Genomic DNA, 22,703 nt, shown 5'->3' with positions numbered 1-22,703 from the left:
TTTAGTACGCTTATCCCTTCAACACTGTGATTTTACCCATCGTGGTTTCAATATATTGTGGGCTGGCATAAGAAATTAAATGGGAATTTTTGGGGAGTTTTGTGGAGGTCTCAGACAACCCGTGAAAACCAGATGACCTAAGAAAAGTTTAGAAACTCAGAAATGCATAAAATATATGTATAGTATTGTATAATACAGCCTATGACCAAGTAATTAACCCAAATTTTAAAATAAGGTATTGTAAACACCCCATAAAGGAAAAAGAAAAAAATTCAGACTTCTCTGGTAAGAAAGGAGGGCTGAAAAATTTTATACAGATTTTCTAGATTGTAAAGGCACTGTGTCCCTAAGCCCCTCAACGTGGAAAAGATAAGTGTACTAATATGTTGTACAATCAAGTAGCATTACAATTCTGAACTCTTGCCATGTATTCAGTGTGCATTAATTCATTTATTTTTTTCTCAGTGAGTTCATAGTTTAATGAAAGAATACAACGTGCAAAAAATTATGTGCAAATACGCTATATACAGTACAAATTGGAGATAATCTCAGAAAGAAGGCACAAGCATTAAGTGGGAATCATAAAGACTTCTTGCAGAAGGCAGGGTTTTAGTTGAGACCACTGATGTTGAAATCAAAGGGACATAGATTCAAATCTCATTTGGACGCACACTACATGTGCGATGTTGGGCAAGTCACTGAATCCCCTTGGACCTCAGTTATCTCATCTGTAAAGTGAGGTGGTTCGGCAAGACCCAGTGTCCCTAAACAAGCAAGATTTAAACCTAGGTATCTTTGGATTACAACTTCAGAACTCTGGGTACTAATATCTCACTGCCTCCCTAGATCACCAATACTGAAGAATTCACATGCCTTTTGAGATACCAAAGTACAAGGAAAATTGTTATTTAAATAAAATATGAAGTGGGATTTTTTTAAAAGTATGACTTTTAAATAGAGATTTTAAAAATAATTATAACAAAATTTAGTAATTTTAAACAATTAAATTTAACAATTTTAACAGTGGTTGAATTATAAATATTCACTTTTTTAAAAAATTAATTTATTTATTGTTAATATTCAACATTCACCGCCATAGTGTTTTGAATTTTCAATTTTCTCTCCCTCCCTACTCTCCACCCTCCCCAAGATGGTGTGTAATCTGATATAGGCTCTGCATGTACATTCTTATTAAACATATTTTCACATTAGTCACGTTGTAAAGAAGAATTAGAACCAATGTGAGGAACAATGAGAAAGAAGAAACCAAACCAAAAAAAGGGGAAAGAAAATAGTGTGCTTCTATCTGCATTCAGACTCCATTATTCTTTCTCTGGATATGGGTAGCATTTTCCATCGTGAGTCTTTTGGAGTTGTCTTAGATCCTTGCATTGCTGAGAAGAGCCAAGTCTTTGAAAGTTAGTTATCACACAATGTGGCTGTTACTATGTACAATGTTCTTCTGGTTCTACTCATTTCACTTAGCATCAGTTCATATAAGTCCTTCCAGGTTTTTCTGAAGTCCACCTGCTCATCATTTCTTATAGCACAATAATATTCCATTACATTCATATACCACAACTTGTTCAAAGATTCCCTCATTGATGGGCAGCCCCTCAATTCCCAATTCTTAGCTACCACAAAAAGAGCTGCTATAAATATTTTTGTACATGTGGGTCTTTTCCCCCATTTTTATAGTCTCTTTGAGATACAGCCCTAGAAGCGGTATTGCTAGGTCAAAGGGTATGCACAGTTTTATAGTGTTTTGGGCATAGTTCCAAATTACTCTCCAGAATGTTCACAACTCTACCAACAATGCACTAGTGTTCCAATTTTCTCACATCTTCATGTATATCCCTTCTAAATGTCATAATAAAGATACAGTTCTTAAGAGTTACAAGTATCATCTTCCCATGTAGGGATATAAACAATTTGCCCTTATTAATAATAACATGTTGTTTTTCTTTCCTGTTTACTTTTTTATACCTCTCTTGAATCTTGTATTTGAAGGTCAAATTTTCTGTTAAGCTCTGGTCTTTTCATTAAGAAAGTTTGTAAATCCCCTGTTTTGTTGAATGTCTATCTTCTCCCCTGAAAGATTATGCTTGGTTTTCGCTGGGTAGCTGATCCTTGGTTGTAATCCAAGCTCCTTTGCCTTACGGAATATTGTATTCCACAACCTCTGATCTTTTAATGTAGAAGCTACAAGGTCCTGCATAATCTTGACTTGGATTCCATAATATTTGAATGGTTTCTTCCTTTTTTTTTGCTTTTTAATTGATTATTTTTAGTTTTCAATATTCACTTCCACAAGATTTTGAGTTCCAAATTTTCTCCCCATCTTGTCCCTCCCCCCATCCCAAGATGTCATGCTTTCTGAATACCTCTTCCCCTAATCTGTCCTCCCTTCTATCTCCGCCCTCCCCCCCCCTTTTTTTTATTCCCTTTCTCTTCAATTTTCCTGTAGGGCAGGATAGATTTCTATACCCTATTGCCTGTATATCTTATTTCCCAGTTGTATGTGAAAACAATTTTAAACATTTGTTTTTAAAACTTTTAGTTCCAACTTTTTTCCCTTCCTCCCTCTCCACCTATCCTCATTGAGAAGGCAAGCAACTCAATACAGGTTATACTTGTGTCGTCATGAAAAACACTTCCATAGTAGTCATGCTGTGAAAAACTAGGTATATTTCCCTTAATGCTATCCTGCTCCCAGTTTATTCTATTCTCTCTTTTCACCCTGTCCCTCCTCAGAAGTGTTTGCTTCTGATTACCCCCTCCCCTAATCTGCTCTCCCCTCTATTATCCCCTTGCTCTCTTGTCCCCTTCCCCCCTCCATTTTCCTGTAGGGTAAGATAGATTTCCATACCCAATTGAGTGTGTATGGCATTTCCTCCTTAAGCCAAATCCTATGAGAATAAGATTCACTCATTCCCTCTCACCTTCCCCTATTTCCCCTCCACTGTGAAAGCCTTTTCATGTCTGTTTCCATGTGAGATAATTTACCCCATTCTACCTCTCCCTTTCTCCTTCTCCCAATGTAATCCTCTCTCACCCCTCAATTTTATTCTCCAGATATCACCCTTTCATCTTCAACTCACTCTGTGCCCTCTATTTACCTATCTATATATACATACATATAATTTTTTCCCTTTAACTACCCTAATACTGACAAAGGTCTCATGAATTACAAATATCATCTTTCCATGCAGGAATGTAAACAGTTCAACCTTAATAAGTCCCTTATGATTTCTCTCTCCTGTTTACCTCTTCATGTTTCTCTTGAGTCTTGTATTTGAAAATCAAATTTTCTATTCAGTTCTGGTCTTTGCATCAAAAAATGCTTGAAAGTCCTCTATTTCACTGAATGTCCATTTTTTCCCCTTGAATGATTATACTCAGTTTTGCTAGACAGGTGACTCTTGGTTGTAATCCTATCTCCTTTGACCTCTGGAATATTATATTCCAAGCCCTCTGGTCCCTTAATGTAGAAGCTGCTAAATCTTGTGTTATCCTGATTGTGTTTCCACAATACTTGAATTGTTTCTTTCTGGCTGCTTGCAATATTTTCTCCTTGACCTGGGAACTCTGGAATTTGGCTACAATATTCCTAGGAGTTTTCTTTGGGGATCTCTTTCAGGAGGTGATTGTTGGATTCTTTTGATGACTATTTTATAATCTGGTTCTAGCACCTCAGGGCAGTTTTCCTTGATGATTTCTTGAAATATGCTTTTAAGGCTCTTTTTTTGATTCAGACTTTCAAGTAGCGCAATACTACTTAAATGATCTCTCCTGGATCTATTTTCCAGGTCAGCTGTTTTTCCAATGAGATATTTTATGTTTTCTTCAATTTTTTTTGTTCTTTTGATTTTGTTTCACAGATTCTTGATGTCTCATAGAGTCATTAGCTTCCACTTGCCCAATTCTATAATGAATTGTTTTCTTCAGTTAGCTTTTATACCTCCTTTTTCATTTGGCCAGTTCTAGTTTTTAAGGAGTTGTTTTCTTTTTCCACTTTATCAATTCTATTTTTGAAGGAATTATTCAATTTTTCTTCTATCTCTCTAATTTGACATTTAAAATCCTTCTTGAGCTCTTCCAAGAAGGCTTTTTGGGCTTGAGATCAGTTCATATTCCCTTTTGAGGTTTCAGATGTGGGTATAATGCTGTCTTTTTCTGAATTTATTTTTGATCTTCCCTGTCCCCATAGTAAGACTCTATGGTCTTTGTTTTTCCTATGTTTCTTTTTGCTCATGGTGTTTGCCTTTTTCCCAGCTTTTGAAGTTATCTCTGCTTCTGGGGCACAGAGGGTATTGTCCCAAGCTTCTTGTGCTGAATGCTAGAGGCCTGGCTACTGACTTTGTGTGCTGGAGCCTCAGGTTCTAGCAGCTGGAGGCTACAGAGGCTGTAGCTTACCTGGTGCTGAGCTGGAGGTGGTGGTGGCAGCTGGTGTGAACTGAGGCCAGGTGGGGTTTTTCTTCATTTCCCCTGCATCGTACTGAAGATCCCCGGGGTGGGGTCTGAGGGTCGGGGTGGTCTGGCCTCCTCATCCAGGCCTGCAATAGAGCACAGTAGGTTCAGACACTGGTGGACACCTGTCTGCCAGACAATTGATTGTTCTCTACTCTGGTGTCTGCCAGTTTTCCTGGCTGTGCAAAGGTGCGCAGGTGTCGTGATGTTGGTGCTTGCCAGCTCCACCTTCCTGCAGCTCAGGATCTCCCACTGGTTTGCTAAGGTGGGGTTTGCTGCTGGCTTGCCCAGACATCTCCCACCCTGTACTGGTCCCCTTCAGCCACAGCAAGAGGGACATTTCCCATTAACCCCTCTAGCCTCACAAGCTAACAAAATGCTGTACCCCATCTTTCTGCCAGCCCCACTGTCCCAGGATTCCTGGAGTAGTATTTTCAGGGTCAGTAAAAGAGAGTGAGAGCAACTTACTGCTTATACCACCATCGTGGCTCCAGGAAGTACTAAATGTTTACTTTTTAAAACTGTTGAAATCAGGTCCTGACTATACTACCATAGTTTCATAGGGTTGCATTTTGGGTCTGCTGGTGAAAGCGCTTGATGTTCATGCACTTTCTGCCACAATATCATCGTGACTTTCTTTATTGTCTGGTATGTGCATGATTTGAAAATCTTAATATGTAACTTGGATATTATTTGTCCTTTGTTCTTGAAGAGGACTATGACATCAGGGAGGTGATGCCATGACATGCAAGTGAATTGATTTAAATGAGGCAGGGCTGTGCAAAGTCACCAGCCTCACTTTCTCCTCCAAAGGATCTGGTTCCCGTGGTGAGATATAGATCTAGATGACTGGAGATAGCCTTGGATACAGGAGGAGACCTTGGCCTTTTTAAGCTAAGGTCTTTTAACAGGTCTCTGTTTGAGGCAACACTTCATTCAGTGATAAAGGCTAGGTAAGAAATGAGGCAGAGAATGGCCTCTTTAGTAGGTATAGATAGCTATAGCTATAGCTATAGCTATAGCTATAGATATAGATACAGATACAGATATAGATACAGATATAGATATAGATATAGATATAGATATAGATATAGATATAGATATAGATATAGATATAGGTATAGATATAGATATAGATATAGATATGGATATAGATATGGATATGGATATAGATATAGATATAGATATAGATATAGATATAGATATAGATATAGATATAGATATAGATAGATATAGATATAGATATAGATATAGATATAGATATAGATATAGATATAGATATAGATATAGATATAGATATAGATATAGATATAGATATAGATATAGATATAGATATAGATATAGTTATAGATATATCTCAATCTGGGAGGGAAAGACTCTCAGGGTTTCTGGCCAAAATAGAAACAATTGCTCCTTACATTCACTCTGAGCCAATTAGTGTCCAAACAATGAACAAGTAGGTCTTGGCCTGGGACCTATTGTTGGCCAATCAAAAATAGAGCCAGAGGGATTTGGGTTTGAGGCATGGCCATTAAGCAAAAAGGTTTCAGTGGTCAAAATTTAGATTTCCTTGGGCAGAGCACCCACAAGTAATGGGAAGGATATCCTATGTGGACAGACGGAATGGAGAGAGAGAGGCAGAGACAGAGAGACAGAGAGAGACAGAGACAGAGAGACAGAGAGAGAGGAGGAAGGGAAAGAAAGAAAAAAAGAAAGGAAGGAAGGAAGGAAGAAAGGAAGGAAGAAAGAAAGAACTGTGTTGCCTAACAAGCCAGTTCCAGTTAGTCCCCAGTGGGATTTTTTTTAAAATTTTTAATTAATTAATTAAATTTTTGTTTTCAACATTCATTTCCTTAAGCTTTTGAGTTTTCAATTTTCTCCTCTTCCTTGCCCTTTCCACTCCCCAAGATGGCATGCAATCTAATAGAGGCTCTACATATACGTTCATATTAAACATATTTTCACATTAGTCATGTTGTAAAGAAGTATTAGAACAAATGGGAAGAACCATGAGAAAGAAGAAACAAAACAAAACAACAAAAGAAAATTCTAGTATGCTTCAATCTGTATTCAGATTCCATAGTTCCTAGGGGCAGCTAGGTGGTGCAGTGGATAGAGCACCGGCCCTAGAATCTGGAGGACCTGAGTTCAATTCCGGTTTCAGACAAGACACTCGAGATTTACTAGCTATGTGACCCTAGGCAAGTCACTTAACCCCAATTGTCTCACACAAAAAAAACCAGACTCCATAGTTCTTTCTCTCAATGTGGGTAGCAATTTCCAACATGAGTCTTTTGGAGTTGTCTTAGATCCTTGCATTGCTGAGAAGAGCCAATTCTATGAAAGTTAGTCATCACACAATATGACTGTTACAATGGTCTTCTGCTTCTGCTCACTTCACAAAATTTTTCAATTTAATGTAATCAAAATTATCCATTTTGCATTTCATAGTGTTCTCTATCTCCTGTTTGGTCACAAATTCTTCCCTTCTCAATAGATCTGAGAGGTAAACTATTCCTTGCTCTCCTAGTTTGCTTATAGTATCAGCCTTTATATCTAAATCATGAATCCATTTTGACTTTATATTGTATATGGTGTGAAATTCCTCATTTCTCACCTGGGTGCACTACTTTGGGGATTCTGACTTTTCTACCCTGCTCCCTAAGTTCCCTTCCCTGGAACCCTTCCCACCCCCTTTTTACCTTATTTTTGTCTTGTTTTTTCCTAAATAAGATGGTAAGCTCCTTGAAACCAGGGTTTGTCTTTTTTCTTACTTAGCCTGGAACGTAGTAGATATTTAATGTTTATTGATTAACTGAATGAATTATATAAGAGACTTTGATAACTTTTTAAAGTACTACATACATGTGAACCATGTAGCCATCTAAGATTTATTCCAACTCTAAAATTAAAATTATCATTTTACTCAAAGGCTTTAAGTTGCTGATAGAAAAGATGCAAAAAAAATCAAGTTTAATAGCAGCCTTCATTATGATATTATAGTTAGGTCACCTTGAAACACTTTTTGAACTTGAAGATGGCTCACGTCAGCTCTGTGTCACTTTAGGCCTGAATAGGATATCCCAGTGAAGACTCCTTACCGTAATTAAGGTTTGGGATAAGGCTGAGTGGAATGAGGGGTCCTGTGAAGACTTTTTAGAAGAATAAATAGAAATTGTATTGTGACTCAAGGCAGGCATAGAAGCCCGACAGGCCTAAGTTTCAATTTACTAGAAATCACCCGATTTATGGGAATCCAACCCTAAGTACCCCCTCCCCCATGCCATTGTTATATCAGTAAAGTTTGCCAAGCTTGAAACCCTTGAAGCCCCCCTCCCCCTTCCCCATCTTGTTGTATCTGTTGCTATATTCCAGTCATGGTGACCTGGCTATACAGTACAACGTATCTCTGCAGTTAAAGTTTGAAACACTCCCACCTCCCCCTCCCATATTTTGTTGTTACTTCTGTTGCTATGTTTCAGTCATGATGACCTGGCTACACAGCATAGCGTCTAGCTTGACTGCACATTTTTAATTGCTTCTTTGATATTATTTCAGCAAACTAAGACATATAGATATGTATATTGTTTCCTTTGTTTATGATGGAGTTTTGAGTTGAGATTGTGAGCCAAGTGGACAGTTGGTGGGAGGGGGCTTTACCCATTAGGGTTATTTAATGAGCTTGTTTGTTTCTGTGCTCTGTCTCCCTCATCAGAGCATACTGGTGGAAGGACACCCTATTCTCGAGAATAGCAAGTAAACAATTAACTCTCTGTTTCTCCTTGAAAAAAAACCTCTAAGTGTGTTTTTAATTTGAGTGGCATCCCACACAGGACTATACATCTATTTCTCCATTTAGATCAGCAACAGATTGAGAGTCACAGAACAAACCTGTACATTGATTATGAATGGCTCCTAAAAATTGGCATAGACTTTCTCCTGTTTTGCTTTTGAAGGAAATGAAGTAATGTCAAAGCCACACCCAGACCTATTGATTTGCACTTCAATCAGTATATTGTAATGAGGTAGGGTACAAAATGTTGTATTCAATCCCAGAAACTATCTGTAGGAACTGACTGACTCCCCATCCTGAGACAAAAAAACAGAAATCTAACTCTCTTCTCTCTTGCTACAAAATTGAACACATTGAAGGAAATCAGCTATCCCAAAGTTCATATAGAGAGAATCAAGGTTTATTTAAAAAAGTGAAACTTTTATACATACAATTTTAAAATGGAAATCTGTAAGACTTTGAATTAAGCAATATTACAAGCTATTTATAACAAAGTAGTGTTTCCATTTCCCACATGTAAAATGTCAGAAGAAAGTCAAATTACAGCTTGGATCCTGGGCGATTCAAGTGTTTGATCCCAAATGACACAGGTCAGATCCTTTCTCTCTGTGAAGGAGTCCTCACTCAGTCACATCATACTTCAGGATAGCTGGCAGCTGTCGCTATTCCACAGTGGTTCCTTTCATACTTGGCCATTAGAACGTACCCATTGTTGCCCCACTGGTCACCCCAGCTGAAAAGAGAGTGAAGTATTAAGTTTAAGAGCACCATTCAAAAATACCTTTTTACTTTTAGGGCGAAAAGCCTTCTGATACACATTGTGCCAGAATTCAGAAAATGAATAGGACCTTCCAGAAAGCAATGAAAATAATTGTTGGTGTCAACTTTGGTGTCATTGAGTTGATTAGTTGTGTCTGACCCTTCATGACCCCATCTTTAGGTTTTCTTGGCAAAGATACTGGACTGGTTTGCCATTTACTTCTCTGGCTCATTTCCCAGATGAGAAAACTGAGGCAAACAGGGTTAAGTGACTTGCCTAGGGTCAAACAGCTAGGAAGTGTCTGAGGTCCTAATTGAACATGGTCCTCCTGACTCCAGGGCCAGTGCTCTCTGTCCGCTGTGCCACCTAGCTGCCCTATTCATGACAACCACTCACTCAATAAAAAGTACTTCAAAGTTCTCTAAGTGAAGTGCTTTTCCCCATAGCACTTTGCGAGTCAGTCTGACAATAACCACATTAGAACAGTCCAACAAACCAGACAACAGGAAATCTTCTGTACTCTCTAGTTATCAGTGGTCATAGAAACTATGAGGAGCCACTGGGGAACTCTCAATCTACTCTGGATCCTAAAAACAGGGCCCCTTCCTCCCACAAACATCCCTTCTCCACTTCACAGGATCCCAAGAACTCCACCCTTCTTCCTCCTCCCCCTTTCTTCAAAATGAAATCATCAGAAACTGGCAACAAGCAGGTCAATGACATTTCAGGCAAGACCTTGGTTTACCTGTTCTTGACAATTCAGTATTTATTTCCAGTTTCTTCATTAACACCATAGCCCACAACCAGCATGGCATGAATTAGCCTTTCATTATTGCATGTAGGTTCATAATAAACACCTAGGATATTCAAGTGAAACATGAACTTGAGAAATACTAACTAGTGAATGGCAGTGATACAGTTACAGAAATAATGAGGAACAAATGCTTACCAGATAGATAGAATTGGAAGGATGCATGTCCTGCATTAACAGCAACAGAGATGGGACCCACTGTGGCCACAGCCTTTGCAAGAGCCCTTTCCGGCCCAGATGGGATGTCCACATTTCCAGTGATATTAGCACTGGAGTTTTCTGGCCGATACCAACAGTAGCCATTCTTTTAAGATGAAACAGATAAAAGGTTTGGGTCTCCTATTATCAGTGGTATTGCCCAGATGAATTTAAAATTGATGGTCATGAAATTAATAAATCTATGGGCCATGTTCTCCCAACAATTTATTAGATGAACAGCTCAAGAAGAGAGCTGGATGTGGGTGGAAAAAGGACTACTTGAAAGTCCCATTGAAAGAAGGCAGCATAGTGTAAAGCAGAGGGCTGGTAACATTCCTACACACCACTGCTAAGTCAATATGCATTGCACATGGATTCTAATGTATGGTTCAGTGGCCCCCATTTCTACTGGCATAAAACAACCAATTAATTAGCAGCTGTAAGAGCCTACTAGTTGTGATGTAGCCCAGTGAGACCAAGGTTCCAATCTAGCTCTCCACTTACAAACTATGCGATCATGCGACTGAGGGTGAGAAGTTATCATAAATATCAGGATAATACCTCCCCCTGACAGGGCTGTTTGAGGACCAAAAGAGATTAAAGGAAGGACATGTTTGTAAACCTTAAGGATGAGATAAATGTCAGCAGTCATTATACAAAATTAGACGTAATTGTCATTTAATTTCCTGCTCTTAAGAAGGCACTTGTGGGAGCGGCTACAAAGGCAAGAATGGATTTAGGTTCAGGTAATCTGGCTTCCAATCCAGACTTTGCCCCTTATTACTATGTTTTCGATCTTGAGCAAGTCATTGTAAAATGATGTCTGGCTAATGATCTCTAAAGTATCTAAGACAACAGTCTATATACTTTCTAAGATCTCCTCTGAATGGGTGATTGTATTCATGGTGAAGGCAACTAATTTTTAGCGTTGATATATTTTGGATTCAGTTAGAGATTTTCTTTAGTTAGGAAGGTGGTTATTTAGGTCTTCAGTGTTTGCAGTCCCCCTCAGCTCCCATCCCCCAAACTGAGACTCTCCTTTCAAATACAGTTAAACCAAAATGATGGGAATCCAATAACTGTATTTACCATTGCCTCATAGGGATAGGATTCTTCTGTATCTATGCCTCCATTTAACATCACATATTCAAAAGCACTATCCATGAAGCCACCATTACAGCCTTGGTTGTCGTCATCCCTAGTGTAGTCAATCTAATTGTGTTCACTACGTGAAACAAGTTTGCCTGTTTTACAGAACCACTGTCCTTCCAAGGAACCAGTTATACTAAATGCCCAGCAAGAACCACATCGACCCTGCAAAAGTCAAAAGGAAGCACTGGTTAGTATACAAGTTCATCTTACTTATCTTTTTCAGGCAGATCTAAACAGTTTTAAATATGAAAGGGAACTCAGTCACAGATCTGAGATGAAGTTCCATTATTTAAGAGATTATATTATCAATCATAAGCTTCATTGAGTTTTATCTGGGTTATCTGTGGATCAAGCTTACACAATTTTTCATACCTGATTCTTAATAGGAGTTACATAGCCCTTACCTCTCCAGGCTACAGATTTAGGGGTCTGTTCAAGGAGAGGTTCACAAAACAGAGTTCCTTTGTACTTCTTTTGAAACGTGTTTTGTTTAAAGCCATTCATCACTTGTCTGAATTCCTCATTGGCCTAAAATGAAGAGAAAGAGGATTTATGTAAAGTGTATTGGGAGCAAAAGATAACTGACTGCTCACTATTAACATCAGATTGTTACAACATACCCACCATATCGCCAAACTTGTTCATTTTCATCTGGAAACTATGTTTGCCAGCATTGTACTCTTGATTGTACATTTCAATCATTCTCAAATTCTTGTCCCATGTTGCTCTCCTCCAATGACCTTCAGTCTGGAAGCAAGTGCAAAAATGTAAGGTTCTATAAGCTTCTGCTGATATCATTACGCGTGTAAGTGAAACTATCCTCAGACCAAATCCACTATGGTTAGCATCAAGTTGGGATGGTGACCACACCCAAATATTGCTAAAACAGAAGGGTTTCCAAACTCTGATGCTAGAAACGTCTCTACTCTCTGAACTTCTGTGGTCAAAGCAGCCCTCTTGAGCAAATGAAGTTCTTGTCTGGATAATATTCTGCTTCTGGAGAAAGGTCATTTCATTAGTCTACCTTGGACATGTGGTACTTAATACATCTGGGGAAAAAAGTAGCTTAAAGCTTAACACACATACAAATTCATGTTTCAAACCTTAAGGGGAAAAAAGGAAGGAATAGTTAGAAAACGTGTATGATAAAAACTCAAGCCAAACCAAAATCTAAGCTCTTGTTTCTTTGAGAAATAAACACAATCTTCCCAGTGGAAAAACAAATTTCATTCCACCAAATATTCATACATTATTTAGTTATGTGCTCAGTATTGTGTGGGGTGGGGTGGAGTGAAGGTAAATATGAGATATAATGCTGATCTAGAGTTTTTCAGGGAGTTTAGACATAGATGCAAAAACATTAAACCAGAGACATTCCTCAATAAAGTGCCAATATTAATAGTACAAATCATAGAAACTGACATCCTGTTCAAAGCCCCAGTCTTTAAAAGCTGGAATGTGCTCCTAAATTTTATGGCAGTGGTTCCCAAAATGGAAGCAAAGGTCTGACCACAGTGGGTTAGAGGCAGGTGGCACAGTGAATAGAGTGCTGGGCTTCGGGTTAGGAAGACCTGAGCTCAAATCCTGCCTCAGACACTTAGAAGTTGCTGTAGGGCTGTAGGCAAATCACTTAAACACTCAGCCTCAGTTTCTTTATCTGTAAACTGGGGATAATAACAGCACCTACCTCACAGGGGTGTTGTGAGGATAAAATGAGATAATATTTGCAAAGGACTTTGGAAACCTTAAAGCACTAGCTATTTTTAAAAATTATTATCATGATTAACCTCAGAGGCTGAGGTTTGACCATATCCCACTTCCTGACTGTCAACCCACAAGGCTTGTCTCTAATACAATCACAATAATAATCTCCTACTCAGCCTTCTCCCTCAGGTTCCCAAACTCCCTCAACTAAAGGCAGCTGTGATGAAACTACTACCAAGCAGCACCATTTGGGAAAATGGGGGAAGGGAGGGAGTTGTAGCTACAGCAGTGACTAGTAAAGGACTTTATCTCCCTTCCTGTGAGTTCCCCAGGAGGAGGTAAGGGTGTTTGGGATAAGCACATTTTATTACATTATCTTTCTCCTCTAACCATTTGTTTTCCAAACCATGACAGCTATTATTGTCAACGATACCACTGTCCTTCCAAAGTTTTCAACCTCAGTCTCACATTCAACTTTCCCTCACCCCAGATATCCAATTAGTTGCCAAAGCATCTTTCTCTTTGGTCTTCACAAGATCCTAGTTCAGGCCCTAATCACCTCTCCAATGAACTTTTGCAATAGCCTTCTAGTTCATCAAATGGCCCCAAATCTTCCTCCATTCCATCCTATCCTCACACATTTTGCTCTTATTATCTCCAGTACACTCCCGTTTTTCTATTGCCTCTAGGATTATATTATTTAATTTTTATGTGATACTTAAAAATTTTCTATTTGTGTTTATTAGCACAGGAGTACATGTATAATTTATACTAGTAAATATACATATGTATTGGGCTAGTGCTCACAAATTTTTTTCCTGATGGAGAGTGTGTCCTGGCAAAAGTCTGCTGATTACTGCTTTATTGAGGGAAGGAACTGTCTTTTGACTCTTTATAACCCCAGTGCTTAGCACAATACTTGGCACATAATAGGTACTAAATAAATGTTTTTCTTAAAGCCACTACACATTTCTAAGTTTCTCTCTAAACCTAATCACCAAATGCACCTTCTCCAGGACTCAAAACAACTCCATTTCTCAGGAGCATAACCAAGCAACATACTAGTCTAGAATAAAGCTAGATTTGACATCAGGGTGACATGGGTACAATCCTGACCTCTGCCAGTTACTAGGATATGGGCATATATAGACCTGTCACTTCACCCCAGGGACTCAGTTTCTCTAAGCTCCCTTCCAGCTCTAAATCTTTGATGCTATAAAGTCTAAAGGTAAGGCTTTAAAACAGTCAACTGCTGATGGAGAGAGTGGGAGACGACAAAATTCTTTTCTGGCTTTTCTACACCAGAGTGAGATAGCCACCTCCAGACTTTCAGATCCTATCAGGTTTAGATCCAAAGGTCCTGCAAGCCAAAGTCCATCTTTCACAAGTACAAGGATAGGCAAGGAGGTCACACAAACTCTGGGCATCTAAACCTCCTGCATCCTAAAACAATTTCTTGCTTGCCTCTCTCCTAAGGAGGTCCACCTCTCCAGTTTGGGAAAGGAGGTCAGGTGGAGGTATCCATGTGAGCCAGGATCCCCAACACCACCAGTCAGGCGGATGGGACTTGGCTGGAGGCCAGGAGCCACCTCCTCCAGCACTATTCCCATCCCCGGGGCACCAGCTGTAGAGGATTTGCAGGTTATTGTAAGGGGCCTTTCAAGTGGGCCCCAGGAGGAGCTCTTTTCCCCGTCCTCTGGAGCAGAGGGGTACACACAGACACCAGCCAGTGCATTTACACTTCTCTAACCCGCCCCCCCCCCCCCCCCCCGCAACCCCATGGATGTCTGCAGAATTTGCAAGGAGTGGAAATTCAGAACCGCTCCAGGTCATCGGAGATGAATAAACCCGGGAAAGGGAGGGAGAACAGTCCCAGATCAGATCCAGGAAGGAAGTCACAGGTCATCCTGGGGCGGGCCACTCCTTATCTCCAAATCCATCCAAAAAGTGAACCTCAACGCTCCCTCCTCCTTATCATCTCCTCTCACATTAAGTGCGGGCCAAAAACAAACCCAGCCTTCATAAGCTGCGGGCTCAATTCCCTGCTCTTCCGTAACAGTAAAGGTAATAAAAAGAAAGGCAAACCTTCCTTTAACGCTTTTTACGGTTTACAGGGGCCTCTACAGGTGCTCCACAACTTGAGCTTCCTAACAACGTCCCTGGGAAGTAGATGCTATTAATTTGTTCTGGTTTCACGGTGACTCTGAGAAAGGGTACATCGCTTTAAATTCAACCGCTCCCCCCGCCCCCCGTTCAGGTAGAACCCACAACACACCCACACCCACCCACACCCACACCCACACCCACACCCACACCCACACCACACACACACACACACACACACACACACACACACACACACACACACACACACACACACTCACAGCTGGCCAAGCTCTGCCCACTCAGCCGCACTGCCAGCAGCAACAGAAACTAACTCTTCCCCAACCATCCCCCTTCCCAAGCCCGGGCTCCGCCCTCCTCTTTTTCTCCCTCCCATCTTGGGGGTCCCCCAGAGCCTGAGGACTTTGCCCCTTTCCGAGCCCCTCCCTCGGACCTGGGAGCTGCAGGTCGCCCACCCTCACCTGAGCTTCTCAGCAGCGGCGGGACCTGGGGAGAGCCGGACCTCTAAGCAAACTTGAGGGTCCGGGAGGGAAATTGCTTTGTCCTGGATCCTGCGGCTCCTCTTTTTATCCGAAATGTCCAAGACTAAGCCTGCCTGGTCCCACCTCCCCTCTTAGCCTATGGCTGTGCCGGGATGAAGGGATGGGGCCACTGGTGGGTCAGAGACTCCCTGGGGCATGATGCTTCTCTGTCTCAACCTGTCTGGTTTTGCTGTTACCTAAGGGATGGAGACTCAAACCGGTTGTAAGAGGGCAAGGGAGGACTTTGGTGATCCGGGAGGCTGCTTTACTTTACTTTGCTTGTAGAAAGGTGAAAAGGGTCCGGGCTTCTCCTAAAGGTCCTCTACTTGGATAGGAGTTAGTGTTGGGAAGTGTGTAGGTGGGAGAAAGGAATAGCCTTGTCACCATATGTGAGTGAGATCAGTGTCTTGGCAGAGGTGACCCGGATAAACCACTTGTATATTCACTAATTCATTTATTTCAACCTATAGAAAATCATAGAGTTAGAACTGGAAGGGATCTTTCAGCCCTATATTTTCTGTATGAAGAAACTGAGGCTCAGAGTCTAAGGGACTTGTCCAAGGTCAAACAGCAAATGGCAGCACTGTGATTCAAACCCGTGCCCTATCACTCCAAATTCTGATATTTTCTTTGTGAAGACTCTCAGCCAGGAGATTTATAAGACAGGAATCTAAGTCCTTAGGAAACTTAATTTTGAAGGGGGTGATAGCTATGGGCAGAAAAATATGATATGCTCTAATTAATGATAGATGCACCAGAGAAGTGTAACCAAATTGACCACTTTGTGAAGTGAGGGTTTGGGTGTGAAGTTGGGTCACAGGCAGAGTTTATTGTAGTGATGACATTGGAATTGAACCCAATGGGACAGAGAGGGTTTCATTTGACCATGTGATGGGGACAGTATTCTAGGCATAAGAAAAGCTTGTAGGAGGGAAAGCCATACTTTTGTAGTGAAAGCTGTCTTCTCCAGTAGAGAAAACTAATGTTCAGTTGCTCTCTGTCTATTGGCTGCTTCCACTAGAGACCACAAAAGTGCCTGTGTCTCCCTTATCCTCAAAAAACCTGATTCCTGCTATCATTCTATATCTCTCCTCCCTTTAGTGGCCAAATTTCTTGAGAAGGTCATCTACAATTGATGCCTCCTCTCCATCAGTTCTTGACTATTAGCAGCCTGACAATGGACCTCATCACTCAACTGAAATTCTTCTTTCCAAAGTTGCCAGTGATCTCTTATTCTTAACAAATCTAACAGCCTTTTCTCAATCATTATCCTTCTTGACCTCGCCATGTAGCCTTTGACACTATCATTCTCCCTCTTTTCCTTGATACTTTCTAGGGTCTCATGACACACAGCTCTTTTGGTTCTGCTCCTGACAATCTCCTTTCTGGATCTTCCTACATTTGTTGCCCTTTGAGGATCCCCCAAGACTCTGTCCTAGCTCCTTTTTTTCCCTCTGTACTGTTTCATTTGGGGATCTCATCAGCTCCCACAGTTTCAGTTATTATCTCTATGTCGATGTCTCTCAGATCAACTTGTCCAGCCCCAACCTCTCTCTTAGCTTTCAGTCTTGCATCTGCAACTGCCCTTTAGACATCTTGAGCTGGATCCTGTAGACATGTTAAATTCAACATGTCCCAAACGGAACTCATTACCTTTCTCCCTACCTCCTTCCCCCTTCCTAACTTCCCTCTTACTCTCAAGGATACCATTCTCCCATTCTGCCAAGCTCAAAACTTAGATGTCATCCTCAACTTCTTCCTCTCACCTCCCATAGCCAATAGGTTGTCAAGTCCTTCATACCATTTCTTACTTATGCCCCCTTCTCTCTTCTGACATTGCCTCCATGCTGGTGTAGGTCCTCATCACTTTAAGGTTAAACTATTACATTAGGGTGATGGTTTGTCTGTCCGCCTTGATTCAAGCTGTCAAACTGATTTGGCTAAAATGTAGGTCAGACCATATCACCCCACTCTTTGGCAATAAATCCTCTGTCTTTTAAAGCCTTTCCTAACCTGCCCCCTAACTGCCCTTCCAGGCTTCTCATACCAGACTCCCTCCACATATTCCGTGAACCAGTGACAGTGGAGTCCTTTGGGTTTCTTGAGCTAAACACATCATCTCCCAGCTCCTTGCATTTTCACTGGTTGTCTTGCATGCCTGAGACTCTTTGCTTCTTCATCTCTGATTCTCAATTTCTTTCAAGCTTCAGCTGAAGTTCCACTTTCTGCAAGGAGTCTTTCTCTGTCTTCCTTAAACTTAGGTCCTTCTCCATGTGATTATGTCCAATTTATCCTGTTAAATCTTGTTTACAGGGCAGCTGCATGGTGCAGTGTATAGAATATCAAGTCTGGAATCAGGAATACTCATCTTCCTGAGTTCAAATCTGTCCTCAGACACTTGCTAGCTGTGTGACCTTGGTGAAGTCGCTTAACCCTCTTTGCCTCAGGTTCCTCATCTGTAAAATGAGCTGGAGAAGGAATGGCAAACCACTCTAGTATCTTTGCCAAGAAAACTCCAAATGGCGTTGTGAAGAGTTGGACACGACTGAACAACAACCACATGTTATTTGTCCATAGTTGTTGGCATGCTATTATTACCTCCTCACCCTGTATTAGACTGTGAGCTCCTTGAAAGCATCGACTATGTTTTCTTTTCTTTTGTTTTTTAACTTTCTTTGTACCCCCAATGCTCAGCACAGTGCCTGGCATATAGTAGGTGCTTAATAAATGCTAGTTGGTGAACTGACTTGGGGTGTGCCAGTTTCACTGGAATTTAGAACATATGGATCTTAGTATGAGATGAGGAAATTCAGGGAATTAGAACAGAAAATGGTAATGGGAATTGAGTGAGCCACACTGACTCCAATTCTGGAGCTAGCTCAGTTCCATTACTGTTCAATTATGGGTCTAGGTCAATTTCTGTCTTGTAAGAAAACTTTATTCCATTATGTGAATTGTGAGAAACTTTACTGCATTATTTGAACCTAACCCTGTGTGGCTAGGAAGCTGGATCAACTCTACTTACTGCTTAGAGACCCTTAATTTCAACAAAAGCTAGGTTTTGCTGACCAGAGAGCCTAGCAGATCTAAAGATTGATGCAGATTTTCTCACAATTATACATCTCAAGCAACTCATAGTTCTTACCTGAAAACTGGCCTTGTATAGGTCAGTCAATTATGGCTTCCATATTCCTTTGATTGAACATAAACACTTGAGAGAAGTGGGACACCTCTTTTTCTGATTTTGGGGAATTGCACCTGTTTGATCTCCCCCTCCCAACTTGCAAAGTCCCTACTCTTTCCTCTAATTGGAAATCAGATTACCTGATGTAGTACCCTGGTTAATCATTTTCTTTTAATTTTTTGTCTTATTTGATGAGTTATTTTTCATGCATAAAAGTCTGTCTCCCCTTGTATTCAGGGGTCCATTGCCAAAACTGAGACCTGGGACTGATTTGTTAAGCAATTGGCATGCATTGCTTAATAAAGTCACATACTCAGTAGTTCAAGTCTTTGTTTCCTCAGTCATTTCTTCTTTTACCCACCACAGAGATAAGATTGGAGTGCCAATTAGACTGTGGAGGGCCTTAAATGCCAGATGAAATGGAAACCAGTTGAAAAAACAATGAATCAAGAGACTCCAATAACTCAGCTCATACACCATACAGTCTCCTTGAGAGCAAGTCACTTGTGCAATCTGGGGAAGAAGATAAATTTCTTTATCTGTTAAATAATAGGGTTGGAATAGATAATCTTTAAGGTCTCTTTAATTGAAAACATTCTATAAGGAATTGTATTTCTTAGGTAATTGGGGATCAGCAAAATTTGAATAGAGAAATTACATAATAAGAAGATAAGGAAAATTATGAGTTGTGACAATGGGACTGGAAAGGAGGGAATAGTGGGAGAAATATTGCAGAGATGTGATTAACAGGATTAAACTGACCAGACGTGAAAAATGAGGGAGACAAAAAAACTGTACCTTACATTGAGGTTTTGAACATCAAATGTTGGCTGAAAGAAAATGACAGGAGCAACAGAATTTTGAGGAAAAGTTTTGAATGTGAGTTTGACTTGGTTTGAAATACAGGTAGTGTTGAGTGAACTGTAATTTCCTCCTCATTGGCATACCTGCCTCTGATTTCTCTTCTCTATCTTTATTATTCTTTTTATCTCTTTTTTCCTATTATCTTTATCTGCCACATAGGTGTCAATCTGATATTCCTAAAGTGTACATCTACCCATGTTAGAGAACTTAATATTATGCTATTGTGTTAATAACTAATTATTAATTTGTGGATACCCTTTTCCTTCTATTTTGGTTGAGACCTATCTTCAGAAAAGGTCAGTCACAGTGTCTGAAGGGTTTGGCTGAGTGGAGAGATTATTCCCAGCCCCCTAGGCACCTGCTGGTTGACTAGGTTGGGCAGAACTCACCTCTACCTCTTTGAATGGGAATTCCCTTCAAGGCTGAGCTCAGGTACAACCTGCTACCTGACCCTGCTTCTCTCAGTTATTAGTGTTATCTATACCCTCATACCCCTACATTCTTTCAAAATTGCTTTGCATGCCTTTACTTTGTCAATGTTTTGAACTTATCTTCATATATGTGTCCATATCTCCCCCCTTAACCCAAAGCCATTAAATGTCAGGTAGATCCTTCAGGTCGAGGACACCCTAATTTTTGTCTTTGAATCCCTAGCACATGACACCAGGTCATTAGTCCTAGGTTTCCCAATACCTCTTAATGCTAGCATGTGCCCTTTATTGATTATCTCCAATTTATCCTATATTTAGTTTGTTCAACATAGTTGTTGGCACATTGTCTGCCCCGTTGGACTATAAACTCCCTGAGAGCAGGGACTATTTTTGACCTTTGTATCCTCAGCCCTTCTTATAGTGCCTTATCATACAAAAAGTGCTTAATAAATATTAGTTGACTTGATTCATTCAAGTGCTCTTTAATTTACAAAAATCCTTCATTGATCTGCCCTTCCCTGCTAACTATTGTCCTGTATGTCTTGACCCTTGCATGGCTGAACTCCTTGAGAAGGCCATCTATAGCTGCTACCTCCATTTCCTTTCCTCTCACTCTCTTCACTCTTAACAATTTGGCATCTGACACGATCTTTCAACCGAAATTGTCCCTCTCCAAAGTTACTAATGAACTCTTAATTACCCAAATTTTTAGTGACTTTTAATGTTTTTATGGTTTTAATGACACTCTCTCTGGTTCTCTGCCTACTTGTTTGTCCATGTCTTGTCAGTGTCCTTTGCTGGTCACTCTTTCTAAAAGTATCCCTCAAGGTTCTCTCCTGGGTCCTCTGCTCTTCTCTACATACACTATTTCCATTGGTGATTTCACCACCTCTCATGATTTCAATGAGCATCTCTCTGATGATTCTCATATCTACTTATTTAGGCAATGAGGCATCCTTGGGGAAAGATATGAGGCTGCAGGTGCTAGGAAAGTCAAACCCCCACCAGCAACACCACTATGATTATCATCTCCCCTCAGACCGGATAGAGACAGCCCATAATCCTGGGCCCAAGAGGCATGGGAATTTCAGTGTTTCCTTCCAAGTGCCTGAAGCCATCATCCTGGGAAAGCAATCCCTATGGAGATGCAGCCTGGCCACTGCTCCTGAAGACCCTACAGCCACAGCTACCAAAGTCCCAGAAAAATCAAGTTCTTGTCATCAAATTGCTTGATACAAGCAAAAGCCTTAACATCAAAACCTTGTAATTTTTTAAATGAACTCTTAAAAAAATTTTTTTTTTTGGTGGGGCTAGGCAATGGGGTTAAGTGACTTTCCCAGAGTCATACAGCTAGTAAGTGTTATGTGTCTAAAGCCTGGATTTAAACTCAAGTCTTCCTGAATCCTGGCCAGTGCTCTATCCACTGTGCCACCTACTGCCCCCAAACCTTGTAATTTTATCAGTGGGAATGACATCCAAGAAGAGGCAATATCTTCAGTTTGCCGCTTTGCCCTAAGGACTTTTGCATCTGACTGGCAGCTGAAGCTTTCCATGTGTTGTTTCCTCCATTAGGATGGAAACTTCTTGAGGGCAGAATCTGTTTTACTTTTCTATCTCAAATGCTTTGAAAATATTAAGCACTTATTCAATGCTTTTTTCATTCTTTCATTTATTCATTCTCTCACTCCCCCATATCCAGTCTGTTGCTATGTCTTATTGATTCCACCTTCATAAATCTCTCATATATCCCCCTTCTCCTCTCTGACACTGCCATCACCCTGATGCAAGTCCTTACCACCCTTCATCTAGACTATTTCAATGGCTTATCGCTTGGTCTCCTTCCCTCAAGGCTCTCCCCAGTTCCCCAATCCATCCCTCACTAAGCTGTCAAACTGATTTTCCTAAACACAGGCTTGGCCATATCACCCCACTATTCAATCAGCTCCAACGATTCCCTTTTATTCCAAGGATCAAAAACAAAATGCTCTGTTTGGGTTTTAAAACCCTTCATAACCTGGCGCCTTCCTCCCATTCCAGGTCTCTTATACCTGGCTACCTCCATATGCTAGTGATATAGTGCGACTGCCTCCTTGTCATTTCTCAAGCATCACACTCCATCTCCTGACTCTTGGCATTTTTACTGGCTGTCCCTGTTTCCAGAATTTTCATCCCCTTTTTCTCAATTTCTTGACTTCCCCGGCTCCCTTCAAGTCTCAACTCAAACCTTACCTCTATAAGAAGCCTTCATGAATCCCCTTTAATTATAGTGCCTTCCTTCTGTTGACATCTCCTGTTTATACTGACTATATCTTGTTGGGCAGGTAGATGGCGTGGTGGATAGAGCACTGGGCCTGGAGTCAGAAAGACTCATGTTTGTGAGTTCAAATCTAACCCAGATATTTACAAGCTGTGTGACTTTGGACAAGTCACTTAACCCTGTTTGTCTCGGTTTCTGCATCTGTAAAATGAACCGGAGAAGTAAATGGCAAAGCACTCCAGTATTTTTGCCAAGAAAAATCCAAAATTCGGTCACAATGAGTTGGACGTGACTGAAATGACTCAACAGCGCAAGACGAGATCTCTTGTTTGTCCCTAGCATGTTATCTCCCCCATTAGACTGTGAACTCCTTCAGAATAGGGACTCATTTTTGCCTTTCTTTGTATTCCTTAACAAAACCTCAAAGGAAAAGA

General features: G+C 40.6%; 1 pseudogene; it reads right to left on the bottom strand.

The window, feature by feature from the left end:
* Positions 1–8,896: 8,896 nt before the first annotated feature.
* On the bottom strand, positions 8,897–11,196 carry LOC110197640 (procathepsin L-like; annotated as a pseudogene).
* Between the last annotated feature and the right edge of the window lie 11,507 nt (positions 11,197–22,703).

The sequence above is a fragment of the Phascolarctos cinereus genome, unplaced genomic scaffold (genome assembly GCF_003287225.1).
Source record: "Phascolarctos cinereus isolate Bilbo 61053 unplaced genomic scaffold, phaCin_HiC Scaffold_4;HRSCAF=312, whole genome shotgun sequence".
Lineage (NCBI taxonomy): Eukaryota > Metazoa > Chordata > Mammalia > Diprotodontia > Phascolarctidae > Phascolarctos > Phascolarctos cinereus.
The sequence above is the reverse complement of the archived record's forward strand: the minus strand, read 5'-3'. Positions and strand labels throughout refer to the sequence as shown.